Source organism: Hemiscyllium ocellatum, chromosome 35, assembly GCF_020745735.1.
Source record: "Hemiscyllium ocellatum isolate sHemOce1 chromosome 35, sHemOce1.pat.X.cur, whole genome shotgun sequence".
NCBI lineage: Eukaryota > Metazoa > Chordata > Chondrichthyes > Orectolobiformes > Hemiscylliidae > Hemiscyllium > Hemiscyllium ocellatum.
The window spans coordinates 6,688,775-6,709,384 of NC_083435.1; the positions used below are offsets into that span (position 1 = coordinate 6,688,775).

The following is a 20,610-nucleotide window of genomic DNA, read 5'->3' on the forward strand; positions in this document are numbered from 1 at the left end:
CCAGCTCCCCCACACTGTCAGACTCACTGTACCCTCTAATACACCCAGTGTATAATTCCTGGACTGGGGTTAATCCAGCTCCCTCACACTGTCAGACTCACTGTACCCTCTAATACACACAGTGTATAATTCCTGGACTGGGGTTAATCCAGCTCCCTCACACTGTCAGACTCACTGTACCCTCTAATACACGCAGTGTATAATTCCTGGGCCTGGGGTTAATCCAGCTCCCTCACACTGTCAGACTCTCTGTACCCTCTAATACACCCAGTGTATAATTCCTGGACTGGGGTTAATCCAGCTCCCTCACACTGTCAGGCTCACTGTACCCTCTAATACACACAGTGTATAATTCCTGGGCCTGGGGTTAATCCAGCTCCCTCACACTGTCAGGCTCACTGTACCCTCTAATACACACAGTGTATAATTCCTGGGCCTGGGGTTAATCCAGCTCCCTCACACTGTCAGACTCACTGAACCCTCTAATACATACAGTGTATAATTCCTGGACTGGGGTTAATCCAGCTCCCTCACACTGTCAGGCTCACTGTACCCTCTAATACACACAGTGTATAATTCCTGGGCCTGGGGTTAATCCAGCTCCCTCACACTGTCAGACTCACTGAACCCTCTAATACACACAGTGTATAATTCCTGGACTGGGGTTAATCCAGCTCCCTCACACTGTCAGGCTCACTGTACCCTCTAATACACGCAGTGTGTAATTCCTGGACTGGGGTTAATCCAGCTCCCTCACACTGTCAGGCTCACTGTACCCTCTAATACACACAGTGTATAATTCCTGGACTGGGGTTAATCCAGCTCTCTCACACTGTCAGATTCACTGTACCCTCTAATACACCCAGTGTATAATTCCTGGGCCTGGGGTTAATCCAGCTCCCTCACACTGTCAGATTCACTGTACCCTCTAATACACGCAGTGTATAATTCCTGGGCCTGGGGTTAATCCAGCTCCCTCACACTGTCAGATTCACTGTACCCTCTAATACACGCAGTGTATAATTCCTGGGCCTGGGGTTAATCCAGCTCCCTCACACTGTCAGACTCACTGAACCCTCTAATACACCCAGTGTGTAATTCCTGGACTGGGGTTAATCCAGCTCCCTCACACTGTCAGACTCACTGAACCCTCTAATACACGCAGTGTATAATTCCTGGGCCTGGGGTTAATCCAGCTCCCTCACACTGTCAGACTCACTGAACCCTCTAATACACGCAGTGTATAATTCCTGGACTGGGGTTAATCCAGCTCCCTCACACTGTCAGACTCACTGAACCCTCTAATACACACAGTGTATAATTCCTGGGCCTGGGGTTAATCCAGCTCCCTCACACTGTCAGATTCACTGTACCCTCTAATACACCCAGTATATAATTCCTGGACTGGGGTTAATCCAGCTCCCTCACACTGTCAGGCTCATTGAACCCTCTAATACACACAGTGTATAATTCCTGGACTGGGGTTAATCCAGCTCCCTCACACTGTCAGGCTCACTGTACCCTCTAATACACACAGTGTATAATTCCTGGGCCTGGGGTTAATCCAGCTCCCTCACACTGTCAGACTCACTGTACCCTCTAATACACGCAGTGTGTAATTCCTGGACTGGGGTTAATCCAGCTCCCTCACACTGTCAGGCTCACTGTACCCTCTAATACACACAGTGTATAATTCCTGGACTGGGGTTAATCCAGCTCCCTCACACTGTCAGGCTCACTGTACCCTCTAATACACACAGTGTATAATTCCTGGGCCTGGGGTTAATCCAGCTCCCTCACACTGTCAGACTCACTGTACCCTCTAATACACACAGTGTATAATTCCTGGGCCTGGGGTTAATCCAGCTCCCTCACACTGTCAGACTCACTGTACCCTCTAATACACGCAGTGTGTAATTCCTGGACTGGGGTTAATCCAGCTCCCTCACACTGTCAGGCTCACTGTACCCTCTAATACACACAGTGTATAATTCCTGGACTGGGGTTAATCCAGCTCCCTCACACTGTCAGATTCACTGTACCCTCTAATACACCCAGTGTATAATTCCTGGTCCTGGGGTTAATCCAGCACCCTCACACTGTCAGATTCACTGTACCCTCTAATACACGCAGTGTATAATTCCTGGGCCTGGGGTTAATCCAGCTCCCTCACACTGTCAGATTCACTGTACCCTCTAATACACCCAGTGTATAATTCCTGGGCCTGGGGTTAATCCAGCTCCCTCACACTGTCAGACCCACTGAACCCTCTAATACACCCAGTGTGTAATTCCTGGACTGGGGTTAATCCAGCTCCCTCACACTGTCAGACTCACTGAACCCTCTAATACACCCAGTGTATAATTCCTGGACTGGGGTTAATCCAGCTCCCTCACACTGTCAGACTCACTGTACCCTCTAATACACACAGTGTATAATTCCTGGGCCTGGGGTTAATCCAGCTCCCTCACACTGTCAGATTCACTGAACCCTCTAATACACGCAGTGTATAATTCCTGGGCCTGGGGTTAATCCAGCTCCCCCACACTGTCAGATTCACTGTACCCTCTAATACACGCAGTGTATAATTCCTGGACTGGGGTTAATCCAGCTCCCTCACACTGTCAGACTCACTGAACCCTCTAATACACCCAGTGTATAATTCCTGGACCTGGGTTAATCCAGCTCCCTCACACTGTCAGATTCACTGTACCCTCTAATACACCCAGTGTATAATTCCTGGGCCTGGGGTTAATCCAGCTCCCTCACACTGTCAGACTCACTGAACCCTCTAATACACACAGTGTATAATTCCTGGACTGGGGTTAATCCAGCTCCCTCACACTGTCAGACTCACTGAATCCTCTAATACACGCAGTGTATAATTCCTGGGCTGGGGTTAATCCAGCTCCCTCACACTGTCAGACCCACTGAACCCTCTAATACACCCAGTGTGTAATTCCTGGACTGGGGTTAATCCAGCTCCCTCACACTGTCAGACCCACTGAACCCTCTAATACACCCAGTGTGTAATTCCTGGACTGGGGTTAATCCAGCTCCCTCACACTGTCAGACTCACTGAACCCTCTAATACACCCAGTGTATAATTCCTGGACTGGGGTTAATCCAGCTCCCTCACACTGTCAGACTCACTGTACCCTCTAATACACACAGTGTATAATTCCTGGGCCTGGGGTTAATCCAGCTCCCTCACACTGTCAGATTCACTGAACCCTCTAATACACGCAGTGTATAATTCCTGGGCCTGGGGTTAATCCAGCTCCCCCACACTGTCAGATTCACTGTACCCTCTAATACACGCAGTGTATAATTCCTGGACTGGGGTTAATCCAGCTCCCTCACACTGTCAGACTCACTGAACCCTCTAATACACCCAGTGTATAATTCCTGGACCTGGGTTAATCCAGCTCCCTCACACTGTCAGATTCACTGTACCCTCTAATACACCCAGTGTATAATTCCTGGGCCTGGGGTTAATCCAGCTCCCTCACACTGTCAGACTCACTGAACCCTCTAATACACACAGTGTATAATTCCTGGACTGGGGTTAATCCAGCTCCCTCACACTGTCAGACTCACTGAACCCTCTAATACACGCAGTGTATAATTCCTGGGCTGGGGTTAATCCAGCTCCCTCACACTGTCAGACTCTCTGAAATCTCTAATAGACCCAGTGTATAATTCCTGGACTGGGGTTAATCCAGCTCTCACACACTGTCAGGCTCACTGAACCCTCTAATACACCCAGCGTATAATTCCTGGACCTGGGTTAATCCAGCTCCCTCACACTGTCAGACTCACTGAACCCTCTAATACACCCAGTGTATAATTCCTGGACTGAGGTTAATCCAGCTACCCCACACTGTCAGACTCACTGAACCCTCTAATACACCCAGTGTATAATTCCTGGGCTGGGGTTAATCCAGCTACCTCACACTGTCAGACTCACTGAACCCTCTAATGCACACAGTGTTTGATTCCTGGACCTGGGTTAATCCAGCTCCCTCACACTGTCAGACTCACTGAACCCTCTAATACACGCAGTGTATAATTCCTGGACTGGGGTTAATCCAGCTCCCTCACACTGTCAGACTCACTGTACCCTCTAATACACGCAGTGTATAATTCCTGGACTGGGGTTAATCCAGGTCCCTCACACTGTCAGACTCACTGAACCCTCTAATACACCCAGTGTATAATTCCTGGACTGGGGTTAATCCAGCTCCCTCACACTGTCAGACTCACTGTACCCTCTAATACACGCAGTGTATAATTCCTGGACTGGGGTTAATCCAGCTCCCTCACACTGTCAGACTCACTGAACCCTCTAATACACGCAGTGTATCATTCCTGGACTGGGGTTAATCCTGCTCCCTCACACTGTCAGACTCACTGTACCCTCTAATACACGCAGTGTATCATTCCTGGACTGGGGTTAATCCCGCTCCCTCACACTGTCAGGCTGAGTAATCAGTCTGATTCTGATTTTGTCAATAGATGTCAACCAACTTCGCTCCTTTCCAGGAATTCCTGAGAGTCTCAGCCATAGAAATCAAACATCTTTCATCTCTCTGGTGTCTTTTATGGAGTCATGACATCCCATCATTAATCAACCTAGTTTGTGAATCGGTGTTTGAGATAATCCCGTTATTGTTATTATTTCTGCCAGCTTTTATGACCCTGTTCCTAGTTGTCCCTTGAGACGGTGGGGGTGACCTGCCTTCCTGAACCTCTGCAGTCCACGTGTTGTGGGTTGACCCACACTGACACGAGGGAGGGAATTCCAGGATTTGACCCAGTGACACTGTAGGAACAGAAACGTACTTCCAAATTGAGATGGCAAGTACTTGGAGAGGAACTTGCATTTGGTGGCATCCCCATGTACCTGCTGCTGTCGCCCTCCCAGTTGGAGTTAGAATTAGGCTGAAAGTCACATGTATTCAAGTACAGTGATACAGGAGGACAGTGAACGTGTACAGAGTCACCATTCCCAGCCCCATTGTCGGGACAAAGACTCTCAGGTACAAAATCTTATTTATAAATTTGGAAAAAAAGAAACAAAAGTCAGCGCTTGGCATTACAGACCTTCAAAAATAGGAGGGCACATTACCTTCACCTCGATCCTGGGAGTCCACACTGCCCTCACCTCGATCCTGGGAGTCCACACTGTCCCTCAACTTGATTCCAGGAGTCCACACTGCCTTCACCTCGATCCTGGGAGTCCACACTGTCCCTCACCTCGATTCCAGGAGTCCACACTGCCCTCACCTCGATCCTGGGAGTCCACACTGTCCCTCAACTCGATTCCAGGTGTCCACACTGCCCTCACCTCGATTCCAGGAGTCCGCACTGCTCTCACCTCGATCCTGGGAGTCCGCATTATCCCTCACCTCGATTCTGGGAGTCCACACTGCCCTCACCTCGATACCGGGAGTCCGCACTGCCCCTCACCTTGAGGCTGGCAGTCCGCACTGTCCCTCACCTTGATCCTGTGAGTCCGCATTATCCCTCACCTCGATTCTGGGAAACCACACTGCCCTCAGCTCAATCCCTGGAGTCCGCACTGTCCCTCACCTCGATCCCAGGAGTCCACACTGCCCCTCACCTTGAGGCTGACAGTCTGCACTGTCCCTCACCTCGAGGCCGGGAGTCTGCACTACCCTCACCTCGAGGCCGGGAGTCCCTCGAGTCTAAGTTGGCTGAATCCTCCAGCACTGATACCGTCTGAGGAATGTTAGGAAAGTCGATAAAATGAAAGAAGGCAAAGAGAAAAGAAAGGGGACACAGAAGAATAGGAATGGCTGAGCTCCGGTTTAGGAGCGTACTCCGCTGCCGAGTTGGAATTGATAATCAAATTTGAAAATGGAGTTGGGTTTGGAAGGTGTTGCTGGAAGATGTTTGGTGAACTCCTGCAGTGCATCTTGTACACGCTGCTGCTGCTGCTGAGCATCGGTGGTGGAGGGAGGTGATGTGTGTGGATGTGGTGTCGGGAAAGCAGGCCGCTTTTTTTAAAGTTTATTCCTTTACGGGATGTATGAGTCACTGGCTGGGCCAGTATTCCTGTTCGTCCCTGCATTGTGTCAAACATCTTGAGTGTTGTTGGAGCTGCACACATGCAGGCAAGTGGGAAGTATTCCATCACACTGCTAACTTGTGCATTGTCAATGGTGGGACAGATTTTGTGAGGTTTGCAGTTTGCAATGTGATGTAGGATGACGATAATGGATCGAAATACTAATGTCAGAGCAGTTAGACGGTCTGTGAATGTGAACTGCACTTACTTACAGTGTTGCAAGTGCGGCCCAGGATATATGTTCCACTTGAGCCTCCGAACCCCATGATTCCCAAGAGGATTAGTCAGATAAAAGTCTATTAGTATGTTTACAGCGTCGGCTAACTGTGACAGAGGATTGCATAACGGCCCATTTTATGGATGGCAACTTGTAACAAGTGGAGTGACACAGGAAACATTGCTGGGACCACAATTATCACTATAAGGACTTGGAAGAGGAAGATAGATTCACTAAAGCCAAGTTTGCAAGTGATACAGAAATAAGTGGGAAGGCGAGTGGGTGAGGATGAAACAGTAAGTCTGCACAGGGATATGGGCAGGATAAGTGAGTGGGCAAAAACTTGGCAGATGGGATGCAATGTGGGAAAATGTGAGGTTATGTACTTTGACAGAAAGAATCCAGGAGCTGAATATTATTTAAACAGAGAGAGGTTGCAGAGGGATTTGGGAGTGGTCATGCATGAATCACAAAAAGCTAATATCCAAACTCAGTTTGGAATAGGGAAGGCCATTGGAATGTTGACCTTTATTTCAAAGGAAATGGAGGATAAAAATAGCAATGACAGAGAGCCAGAGGCTGTTCTCTTGTTGGAGTGAAGTGATTGGTGCTGGTTTAACCTGAGGATCACCATACAGTGGGGAAGAGGTGGAGAAAGCCAGGCCTTCATGGTAACCTCAGCTAGTGTAGGAGTTGAGCCAGCCCCATCAGCATTACGCTGAATCACAAACCAGCTGTCCAGCCAACTGAGCAAAAGGTACTGAGGTCTTCCTAAAGCTGCACAAGACACCGGATAGACCACAATTGGCATATTATGAATATGTTCGGTCTTCTCGTCTATGGAGAGAGATAGTGATACTGGGAGGCAGTCCAGAGAAAGTTCACTTGACCGATACCAGGTATGGAGGGATTAGTTGAGAGGTTGAGTAGGTTGGGTCTACTGACAGAATTTAGAGGAAACCTTTACTGAAACACACATGATACTTAGGGACCTGACAAGGCAGATGCTGAAAGGTTAGTTCCCTTGTGGGAGAGTCTAGGACCCGAGCACATCAAAAGGGTTTGCACATTTAAGACAGAATTGAGGAGGGATTTCTTCTCTGAGGGAATTAAGCTGTGGAATGCTTTACCACAGAAGGGTATTGAGGATGGGTCATCAGTATATTATTCCTATTTTTTTTCTCAATAGATAAAAGGGGTGGCACAGTGGCCCAATGGTTAGCACTGCTGCCTCACAGCACCAGGATCCCAGGTTCAATTCCAGCCTCGGGTGACTGTCTGTGTGGAGTTTGCACATTCTCCCTGTGTCTGCGTGGATTTCCTCCCATAGTCCAAAGATGTGCAGGTCGGGTGAATTGGCCATGCTACATTGTCTATAGAGTTAGGTGCATCAGTCAGAGGAAAACAGGTCTGGGTAGATTACTCTTCGGAGAGTTGGTGTGGACTTGTTGGGCCGAAGGGCCTGTTTCATACTGTAGGGAATCTAATATTCGAGGCTAAGTTACAAAGATTTTTAATCAGGAAAATAATCAAAGGCTTATGGGAAAAGGCAGGAAAGTGGAGTTGAGGATTATCAGGTCAGGCCTGGTCTCATTGCATGGCACATCAGACTCGATGGGCTGAATGGCTTCCTTCTCCACCTACAATCTGTGGTTTCCCTTCATTGACCATTTATTCCTTTTGAGCTTCCTCTCAGACTCATCCACTCTCTCGCCCCCCACATCCTCACTTCCCTCTAGGGTGAAAAGGAGTCCTTCGTCTATTCCCAATGACATTCATTGGGAAACTGTTTGTATCGACAGGTCCGAGTTCTAGTTTGGATCCTGACAAAACAGCAGGGCTGCTACGGTAAACTGGGAATGCAGTGCAGTCCTGGGTTTTGATGACCCATCCTGAAACTCTCTCTCTCTCTCTCTCTCTCTCATTAGTGACCCAGATGAGGATTGTTTTCCCCTAACAAGATGTTTTTCTTTTCCCAACAATGGATTCATGGTCATTTCTATGCTCCTGATTGGATCAAATTCCAGCATCCACCGTGGTGGGATTGCAGGGTCTCTGGATTAACAGGCCTGGGATAATATCTATGGCCCATTGCCTGTCCTTCCTTTATCCCTCTGGGTTGAGGGAACTTGAATCTATGTCCGTGCTGAGTCCAAGGGGAGAGTATCACCCACTGACTCATCATTGACGTTGTGATAAATCTTATTCTCACGCGCTATTCCACAACAAACATCCTTTTTCCCCAAAATCAGCACAATGTGGAGTCAAACAAAATATCTACTAAATTCCCATTGGCAGCTGCAATGGATTGGATTTGACTGGGGGGGGTAATAGATTGAGAGACTGATTATTGCTGGCAACTGTTTCAGAAATGGAATTGGATAATATTATTTTAGCGCAAGGTTTTCCTGACATCTTTTTTTCTGTCAGGCAGCACTCCTGCTGTGGCTCAAAGTATTTAACCCCTTCCCAGTCAAACCTCTGCAATCTTCCCAGAATCTCCAGGTGAACCATTTTAAAACCGTCGCCTGGTGACCATGTTTCAAATGACTTCCATTGAGGAATCCCTCAGTTCCTGGCTTTATACAGAAAGGGCTGATACACAAGGGTGACGCACCCAGTCTGTGAGCTGTGCCTCCAAGAAATTCACCATGGCTCCTCAGACACCACCTTCCCAACCCATGCCCACTTCCGTCTAGAAGGACAAGGGCAACAGCTACATGGGAACGCCACCCCCTACAAGTTCCCGATAAAACCATTCGCTGCCCTGACTTGGAAATGCGTCGCCATTTCTTCAGGGTTGCTGGGTCAAAATCCTGAAACTTCCTCCCGAACAAAATGAACTGCAGCAGCTCACCACCACCTTCTCGAGGGTAACCAGCGATGGGCAAGAAATGCTGGCCCAGCCAGTGAAGCCCATGTCCATGTGTGAAGAAGAGAAAGGACCCAATAGGTCCCGATTTTCCAGGAATCAAGGTTTACCTGATCTCTTGACCTTTCCCATCTCCTGTTGTGCAAGCATGTCTTCAGTGACCCAAGGGTCATGCGGATGAACTCCTTCCCAGCAATTTGCCTCTTCCGTTCCCTCTTCTTCCTCAAAACCCTTCAGCTTCCATTGCCTCGCATCTCCCTCACTCACCAGGACAATGCCCAGTGTTACACAGACACATAGAAGATCGTACCAGGAGGAGGCCATTTGATGACTCAAGCTGACTCTGCCATTCAATATGATCATTGAGCTCAGTACCCTCATCCCACCCTCCCTCAATTTCCCTTGGTCCCTTCAGCCACAAGAGCAAAATCTAGTTCCTCTTTTAAGCACATAAGGTTTTGGCCTGAGCCATTTTCTGTCAGAGTGGTTCTGAAGGTTCACCAATCCCTGGGGAAAAGATTTCTGTTCATCTCATTCCTAAAAGGTTTACCCTGTATCCTTAAACACGGACCCCTGGTTCCAGACAGCCCCACCATTGGGACAATTCTTTGTGCATCTAGTCCTATTCAATACTTTCTTGATGTGTCTCAGAGGGACAATAACAATGCAGGTTGTGGTATTGAGTTAAAGATATTGGGCTGACCCCATGTAACAGGGGCCATTCTTCCCTCAATCTGGCATTTCTCTGGGATGCAGTTGTTGGCAGAGTTCTCAGGTGGCTGTAACATTTCCTTGTCCTGCTAAATGTGACTCTGACACTGGATTTGATTATCACCACCGCAGAGTCTGGACTCATCGATAACCCTCTTGACCCAACCAATACGACTTTACCGTCCACGGACAGGAAATCTCACCACTCCATGTTCCTGGCATTGCCCTAACTCACCAATATAACCTGTTCTTAACTCCTCACCTGGGCACTCCTTCACCCATTAACTTTCATCATGACACAAACAGCAGTCAACTCTATGTTTAAAATAATTCATTTCTTCACTGTGGGTGCAGAGTTACATGTAGGCCTGACCAGGTAAGGATGGCAGTTTCCTTCCCTGAAGAATATGAGTGAATTTTATGACAACTGACAGTGGGTACATAATCACCATTGGGTGAGCTTTTAATTCCAGATTGTATTGAATTCAAATTTCACCATCTAACACATTGGAACTTGAACTCATGTCCTGAGAACATTATCTTGACGTTCGGCATTACTCGGTCCAGTACCTTCAGCACCTTCCCAATTATCAATAGCAAGGCAGTCTAATATCTTCCTTTGTAGTCACTCATAATGGCCTCTCATTCCCAATTGCAAGCTGCATCTCTTTCTCCTCCTTGGTCTAAGCCTTCCCAATCCTTCCTTCTGTCATCTTCTTCAGCAAGGTCTCCTGCTTTCTCATAAAGGCTAGGCCAACCTTGTTCCCTGACAATATTGGTCAACGATTGTTCAGTTTCTCCACCCTTATGGTACTATTGTGTTCTCACACAGTGAAGCTCATAAACATCACCAAGAAAAGCAACACAACACATTGTGTTCAACCGCTTCCCCTAGGCTCTGTCCTAACCTCCATACACTTAACCTTAAATCAATGTTCCCTGGGCTCTGAGTTCCCCAATCCCAAAGAATTAGTCATGTGGCCTTTCTAAAAGAATTTGGTAAAAAAAATATAAAGGCATTCAGAAAATTGAGTTGAAGATTAGCAATGAGTGGTGTTTCTGAATCAAGAGAAGAATGCAGGGAGTTCGACAAGGGGTGGTTTCAAATAGTTTTTTGTTGTGTGTTTGATGTATAGTGACCTGAGCTTGGTTTTAGGGAGTAAATACAGAGACAGTTACCAGGAAGATACCTGGAGTAAGTGAATAGGTGGAAGATGCTGAGATCATCATTATTAGAGTGGTCAAGATTAAGGTAGGCTAGTTACAGAGATATTCAAACAGCAAACATTGTAAGTTTAATATCACTGGCAATGGGACAAGAAGGGAATGCAGGAAATGTTTTCATGCACACAGACAATTCATGATCTGAAAGCTATCGGATTCTAGAGTAATTTATAAAAGGCAACTGGACAGGTCCTCAAAGGAGATTCAATCATCAGATTATCAGGAATTGACTGGGTATCAGATTAAACCGGCCGCTGTGTGAAAAAGCTAGTGGTTTGTATGGCCCCACTGTGGGCAGTAAGATTGTACAATAGCATCCACTCTGTCACTGCTGAATTTTTCCAGCACATTCACTGTATAGACTCACCTTGACATTTCCGCCTTTATTTTCCAGACACCGTGCCAATAAATCCAGTATTACATGAGCTGCTTTCTAATTGTCGAGTCACTTTCGATGTTTTGGGAACGGTACTTGCTTTTTACGGCCCCATTCAATCATTGACCAGCCGCAGTACAATTTAACACGGGATGTTAGATCAAGGCTCTGACTGCTTACTGTCAGAAACTCCATTAGCGTGATGCAGGGAGTCCTCACCAGCATCCTTTTCCAGAAATCTCCACCAACAAAATCAGAGCAGCTCGTCATTACCACGTTGCCATTTGTTACTTCCATTTCTACAGTTACATTGATTCTCTCACAGGATGTAGGCATCGCTGATGCAGCCAGCACTTACTGCCCATCCAAAAATGCCCAGAGGGGAGTTAAGAGTCAACCACATTGCTGTGGGTCTGGAGTCACATGTAGGCCAGACCAGGAAAGGATGGCAGTCTCCTTCCTTACAGGACATTAGTGAACCTGTTGGGTTTTCCAACAATCCGCAATGGCCACTATTAAGTTAACTTTGCATTCCAAATCTTTCCTTAATTTATTGAATTGAAATTTCACCATCTGCCGTGGCGGGATTCGAACTCTCATCCCTAGAACATGAGCTTGCAGCTCTGGGTTACTCCCCAGTGACACAAACACAATGCGTACTACTTGCCTTAAAATCATGTGGTATATTAGATTAGATTAGATTACTTACAGTGTGGAAACAGGCCCTTCGGCCCAACAAGTCCACACCGACCTGCCGAAGCGCAACCGATCCATACCCCTACATTTACCCCTTCACCTAACACTGTGGGCAATTTAGCACGGCCAATTCACCTGACCTGCACATCTTTGGACTGTGGGAGGAAACCGGAGCACCCGGAGGAAACCCGCACAGACTACCAATATTGTGGAGAGGTTTGTCCTTCTTCTTTGAAGAAAAAGAGACATAAATACTCCAGAAGTGGTCCTGGTAATGATCGCACAATTCATTCCTGGGATGAAAGGTTAGTTTAATGTGGAGAGGGGGGAACAGGCTGGACTGCTGGAGTTGAGAAGAATGAGGGGTGATCTCGCACCTCTGATCCAAGATCCTTCACAGCCCTGCCCCCTCCCTGTCTCTGTCACATCCTCTAACCCTGGATACCCTCCCTGATCCATGTTCATCCCATTCTCACCACTGGTGGCCACTACCTCATCAGCTGCCTAAACTCTGGACTTCCTCCCTACACCTCTCCATCCCTCTGTCCAAGCTTAATGACTTTCAGTCACATGCCCTGTTTGTGACCTAAAGGATAGATAATGAGAACTGTCTTTGCCTGTGGTCTGTGGCAGTCTTACCCCCGAGAGCTGTGGCCACTCAGTCATTGGATGGATTCAAGGTTGAGGTTGATCGATTTTTTGAACACCAAGAAATGATGGGTCACAGCGGTAGGGTAGGACGGGCAGCCTGGCGTGGGTCTCTATTGAATGTCAAGAATGCCAAGAGAGGCTAGTCCAGCTCCTATTTCTCACATTCTGCAACTACAGTGGACCAAACACTTTTTTTCTTCATTCCCCATCCAGTGCGCAATGACCAGCTCATCCCTCATCCCTCCCTTTGTAGTGAACTGCTAGCTACAGACACAATTGTTAAAGTGTGCGCGCTTGTGCTGGAATACTGCTCAACTACAGCTCCACTTATTGTTCAGCAACATTCAGATATACAGGCATAACACAGCATCTAACACACACACATATCCTTCATAAACACACACACAGACAGATGCACACAAAAACACATGTACTGAAACACAACACACAAGACACACACACACCGAGAAACCCACACAGACACATTCCCACTCAGATATACACATGGAAATATAAGACACACACACACGCGCTCACAGAGACACAGTCACAGACAGATGACAGAATGTCACTACACAGCCTTGCATACACGAACACAGATGACAGATTGGCAATATAGACACACAATCAATTGTTCACACACAGGGATAAATAGAAGAACATGTAAGTGCATACATCTAACCATACAGACAGGTATATGCACAGACATGAACACACATACAACATTCATGTGCACAAGGACACATGCACACAACAGATATACTCCATACATACACACTCAGTATATGCACACTCAGATACTCCCACACATACACATGTAAACACGAAGGTACACACATACATCGACAAATGTGCATATCATTGACATCCATCTAAATGTCACTGCATACAGACAAGAACATGACAAGATGCAACAGACAGTAGCACAGATAAACTCTGACAAACAAGCCGACTGAGTCAATGTCAGGCACGCTCATACAGATATTAATTCAACTTATCAATTTCAGTACAATCTCTCAGACTGACTGCACCCAGTGCAGGTTCAGATTAATCTGCCTCACATTTGGACCCTGGTCTCTGAATTCTAACCTTACTGTTGTCTCTGTTTGCCATGGTCAGTGCTCTGCTGGTACCATGAGCTGTTTTTGCTAAGTGAACATTTCACGAGTGTAGAAACACGGGCATCATTGGAAACCTGGCTCTCTGGGTTCTGTAGCTATCACTAATGTTGCTCCCCTCAAAACTAACAATAGGTGGAAAGTCCCTGTCTGTTTCTGTAATCCAACATCAAACAGCAGATTCACGTGGAGGTAATCCCCTGCAACAGAATTTACAGGATCATTTATTGGGATCTGTTACTGCAATGTAATTATCTTCTTAACCCTCTCCAGGACATGCTCTCGATATTTCAATCAGACCCTTCATCTTTGTTCCATCTTCTCCTTTCCTCTCTCCTCACTCTGACTTCCCTTGGCTTGCTGATGCACTCCTTCCCTGAAATCTCTGCTTCCTTCCACCCCTCATTCTGTGCTGAATCTCTCCACAGCTCATCTGTCTTCATTACTCTCCCATTCCTCTGGGATTTGGTTTCTCTTCCAGGCTGTTTCTGTATTGTTTTCTTCCTCCATGTACTTTCTCTGATTCAGTGTGTTGTCTCTCTCTCTCTGTTCCTGTTTCACTCTGTGTTTCCGTCAGTCTTCCTGCCACATTCTGTTTATTCCTGCAGTAGCTCTCCCTCTGTCTGTCTCTCTGTCTCATTAGTTCACATCTCTTTATTGTGTTCATTTCCGTCAATGTTCCCTTTGTGTCTCTCATCTCCTTGTTTCTCTCTTCCTATTTCCCGACCTCTCTGTCTCTCTGATGAATGCTGTTGGTTCTCATCGCTACCATCTGTCTCTCTCGTTTTGACATGTCCTGCCACTCTCTCTGCCCAACTCTCTTTCTCTCTCTCCACTTCACTCTCTACCTCACTCTCACCCTCTATCTTTCTGTCTCACTCTTTTCCTCTGTCTGTACCTCACTCTCTCTCTTTACCTCTCTGCCTCACTCTCACTCCCCCTCTGTCTCTCTGCCTCATTCTCTCTCTCTCTGTCGAACTCTCCCTTTATCTCTGCCTCTGCCTCACTTTGTCACTCTCTCTGCTTCACTCTGTCTCTTCCTCAGTCTCTTACTGTCTGCCTCATTCTCTCTAGCTGCCTCATTCCCTCTCTCTGTCTCTGCCTCTCTCTCTCTCTCTCCCTCCCTCCTTATTTCTCTCTGCCTCACTTTCTCTGCCTGTTCTCTTTCTATTTTCTGCTCAGTTGCCAGAGGCAGAGGGAAATAGCTTCAGCAGAGGCTGATGTCTGTTCCCAGTTCACCGCAAACCCCTCGATATGCTGGAATTCTGGTCAAATCTGAAGTCATGTATTGTTTTATAAAGACGGGCTAAAGCAGTTGGAATGCAATGCAACTGATGCAGCAGCTGGGTGAAACTTTAACACGGCACTATTTCACAAGAAAGCGCACCCACAAACACACAGAACCAGAGAAATGGAAAGTGGTTGTTTTCATTACCTTAAATGAGTGAACATCTACCCGAATCTTGCTGCCGGAGGCTGAGAGAGAGAGAGTGAAACTGTGAAGGACCTTGGTGCTGCCTCAGACACACACAGAGTGTGTGAGGGAGGGAGAGAGCTGGCTGCTGTTGCTTCCCTGCTTTCTGGAGTCTGGAGGTCGTTGTCTGGTAAAAAGGATATCTTCGCGGTCACACCCACACGGATTTTGACATCAGCTCTGTGTTTGCATTCAGCCCGGGCTGCAGTTACTCGAGAGAATCACACAGTATCGCTTTCAGAAGGCAGGCGTGTTAGACCCATCCTCTCCTGGATTATTAATGGAGCCTTTTCAGTAACGGAGTTAAAACTCCACCACAGATATACACCTAGACACACACAGATATACACCCAGACACACACAGATATACACCTAGACACACACAGATATACACCTAGACACACACACAGATTCACACTCGGACAGACACACGCAGGTATACACCCAGACACACACAGATATACACCCAGACACACACAGATATACACCTAGACACACACAGATATACACATACACACACAGATACACACTCGGACAGACACACGCAGGTATACACCCAGACACACACAGATATACACCTAGACACACACAGATATACACCTAGACACACACACAGATTCACACTCGGACAGACACACACAGATACACAGACACACAGATTCACACTCGGACAGACACACACAGATACACACACACACAGATATACACATACACACACAGATATACACTCGGACAGACACACGCAGGTATACACCCAGACACACACAGATATGCACATACACACACAGAGATATACACACACAGATATACACTCGGACAGACACACAGATATACATACACACAGAGATATACACACACACATATACACCCAGACACACACACAGATACACACACAGAGATATACACATACACACACAGATATACACTCAGACAGACACACACAGGTATACACATATACACACACAGATGTACACACACACAAAGATATACACTTGGACAGACACACCCAGATATACAACCAGACACACACAAAGATATTCACTCGGACAGACACACACAGATATACACACACAGAGATATACACCCAGACACACACAGATATACACACACAGATATACACACACACAAAGATATACACTTGGACAGACACACCCAGATATACAACCAGACACACACAAAGATATTCACTCAGACAGACACACACAGATATACACACACACACACACAGATATACACACACAGATATACACCCAGACACACACAGATATACACACACACAGATATACACACACACACAGATATACACCCAGACACACACACAGATATACACTCGGACAGACACAGATATACACCCAGACATACACACAGATCTACACTCAGATAGACACACAGATATACACTCAGAGACAGATATACACCCAGACACACACAGATATACACTCGGACAGACACACACAGATATACACTCGGACAGACACACAGATATACACACAAACACAGATATACACCCAGATACACACAGTTATACACACTCACAGATATATACACACACGGATATACACCCAGACACACACACAGAAATACACTCGGACAGACACACAGATATACACTCGGACAGACACACAGAAATACACTCGGACAGACACACCCAGATAGACACACAGATACACACACACACACACACACAGATATACACACACAGATATATACACAAATGGATATACATCCAGACACACACACAGAAATACACTCGGACAGACACACAGAAATACACTCGGACAGGCACACCCAGATATATATACACACACACAGATATACACTCGGACAGACACACAGATATACACTCGGACAGACACACCCAGATATATATACACACACACAGATATACACTCAGACAGACACACAGACATACACACACACACAGATATATACGCACACAGATATACATCGAGACACACACACACAGAAATACACTCGGACAGACACACAGATATACACTCGGACAGGCACACCCAGATATATATACACACACACAGATATACACTCGGACAGACACACAGATATACACTCGGACAGACACACCCAGATATATTTACACACACACAGAAATACACTCGGACAGACACACAGATATACACTCGGACAGGCACACCCAGATATATATACACACACACAGATATACACTCAGACAGACACACAGACATACACACACACACAGATATATACGCACACAGATATACATCGAGACACACACACACAGAAATACACTCGGACAGACACACAGAAATACACTCGGACAGGCACACCCAGATATATATACACACACACAGATATACACTCGGACAGACACACAGATATACACTCGGACAGACACACCCAGATATATATACACACACACAGATAAACACTCGGACAGACACACAGACATACACACACACACAGATATATACGCACACAGATATACATCGAGACACACACACACAGAAATACACTCGGACAGACACACAGATATACACTCAGACAGACACACACAGGTATACACCCAGACACACACAGATATACACACACACAAAGATATACACTTGGACAGACACACCCAGATATACAACCAGACACACACAAAGATATACACTCAGACAGACACACACAGATATATACACACACACACACACACACACACACACATATACACACACACAGATATACACCCAGACACACACAGATATATACACACACACAGATATACATCCAGACACACACACAGAGATATAAACTCGGACAGACACAGATATACACCCAGACACACACAGATCTATACTCAGACAGACACACAGATAAACACTCAGACAGAGACAGATATAGGAGATCACAGCTGCAAATGTGTTGCTGGTCAAAGCACAGCAGGCCAGGCAGCATCTCAGGAATAGAGAATTCATATCTCTATTCCTGAGATGCTGCCTGGCCTGCTGTGCTTTGACCAGCAACACATTTGCAGCAGAGACAGATATACACCCAGACACACACACAGATATACACTCAGACAGACACACACAGATATACACCCAGACACACACACACAGATACACGCACACACAGATATACAACCAGACACACACACACACACACACACACAGAAATACAACCAAACACACACAACTACACAGATATACACTCGGACAGACACACACAGATATACACCCAGACACACACACAGATACACATACACACACAGAGTTATACAACCACACACACACACAGATACACACACACAGAGAAATACAACCAGACACACACAACTACACAGATATACACTCAGACAGACACACACACAGACATACACCCAGACACACACAGATACACATACACACACAGAGATATACAACCACACACACACAGATATACACACACACAGAGAAATACAACCAGATACACACAACTACACCGATATACACTCAGACAGACACACACACAGACATACACCCAGACACACACACACATATACACTCAGGCAGACACAGAAACAGATATACAACCAGACACGCACACAGATATATACCCAGGCACACACACACACATGCACGTGCACACGTCCTCGCACACACACGCACACGCTCCCAGACACACACAGATGGACACACACACACATACACAGATATACACCCAGACATATACATAGACACACAAAGATAAACTCACAGACGTAAACCCAGACACACATAGATATACACCCAGACAGGCACACACACACACCCAGACACACACGCACACACATACCTACACCCAGCCACACACAGATAGACACACGCACACACAGATAGACACCCAGACATATTTATAGACATATGCAGATCGACACACAGACACACAGACACACGGATGTACACCCAGACACAAACACACACAAATATGCACACACATACATACACAAACACACAGGCACAAACATACACACAGATACAGGTATACACAAACACACAGATACATACATACAGACATAGATACACATAAATAGACATACACACAGATACACAGAAACATACAGATATGCACACACACACTCAAATACAGATACACAAAAAAAACACATAGACTCACACAAAACACACAAACAAGCACACACATATCCAATAACACATACACATAGACACACCCAAGCACACAAAACACAGACACAGACACACAAGCATACATATAGCAATACAAACATACACACAGATGCAAATACACAAACATACACACAGACACACACAGAAAAATACAAACATATGCACAAATACACACAAACATACACACAGCTACACACAAAAATCTACACAATCACACTCACAGACTCATCGGTACAGCCACTTCCATCTACAAGGATGAAGACGGCAGGTACTTGGGAACACCATTCCCTGCAAGTTTCCTTCCAAACCACTCACCATCCTGACTTGGAAATATATTGAGTAAAAAGTGAGGTCTGCAGGTGCTGGAGATCAGAGCTGAAAATGTGTTGCTGGTTAAAGCACAGCAGGTTAGGCAGCATCCAAGGAACAGGAAATTCGACGTTTCGGGCCAGAGCCCTTCTCACTCTCCTCATTCCTGATGAAGGGCTCTGGCCCGAAATGTCGAATTTCCTGCTCCTTGGATGCTGCCTAACCTGCTGTGCTTTAACCAGCAACACATTTTCAGCCTTGGAAATATATTGCCATTCCTTCACTGTTGTTGGATCAGAATCCTGGAATTCCCTCACGAAGAGCATTGTGTGTCTACCTGCAGCACATGGACTGCAGTGGTTTGAGAAGGCAGCTCACCAGCACCTTCTCAAGGGGCAACTAGGGACAGGCAATAATTGCACAATACTCCCAGCCAATGACACCCACATCCAATGAGGGAATTAAAACAAATTGAGTTGTGCAGGAAGTACTGGATGTGGTGCCCATCAAGCTCACTGTTTTGTCCTGGATGGTGTTGAGCTTCTTGAGTATTGTTGGAGCTATTCTCATCCAGGCAAGTGGGGAGGATTCCATCACACTCCTGACTTATGCTCTGTTGATGTTGTCTGGAGTGTGTACCATCTCTAAGATGTCCTGTCTCACCAAGTTCCTCTGACAGCAATTCTGACTCTGCTAATGATACCACCGAGAGGGCAAAAGGATCTCCACCAGAAACATTACCCCCTGCACATTCCTCTCCAA

The 20,610-nt window shown here is 46.3% G+C and overlaps 1 protein-coding gene across 1 annotated transcript in view; it reads right to left on the reverse strand.

Annotated features, from left to right (window-relative positions):
- The window catches only part of LOC132832936 (regulator of G-protein signaling 3-like), a 127,668-nt gene extending 112,172 nt beyond the window's left edge, over positions 1-15,496 (reverse strand). The window contains exon 1 of the mRNA XM_060851178.1: positions 15,395-15,496. The gene's annotated coding sequence lies outside the window, so the exon portion shown is untranslated. The remainder of the gene's footprint in view (positions 1-15,394) is intronic.
- Between the last annotated feature and the right edge of the window lie 5,114 nt (positions 15,497-20,610).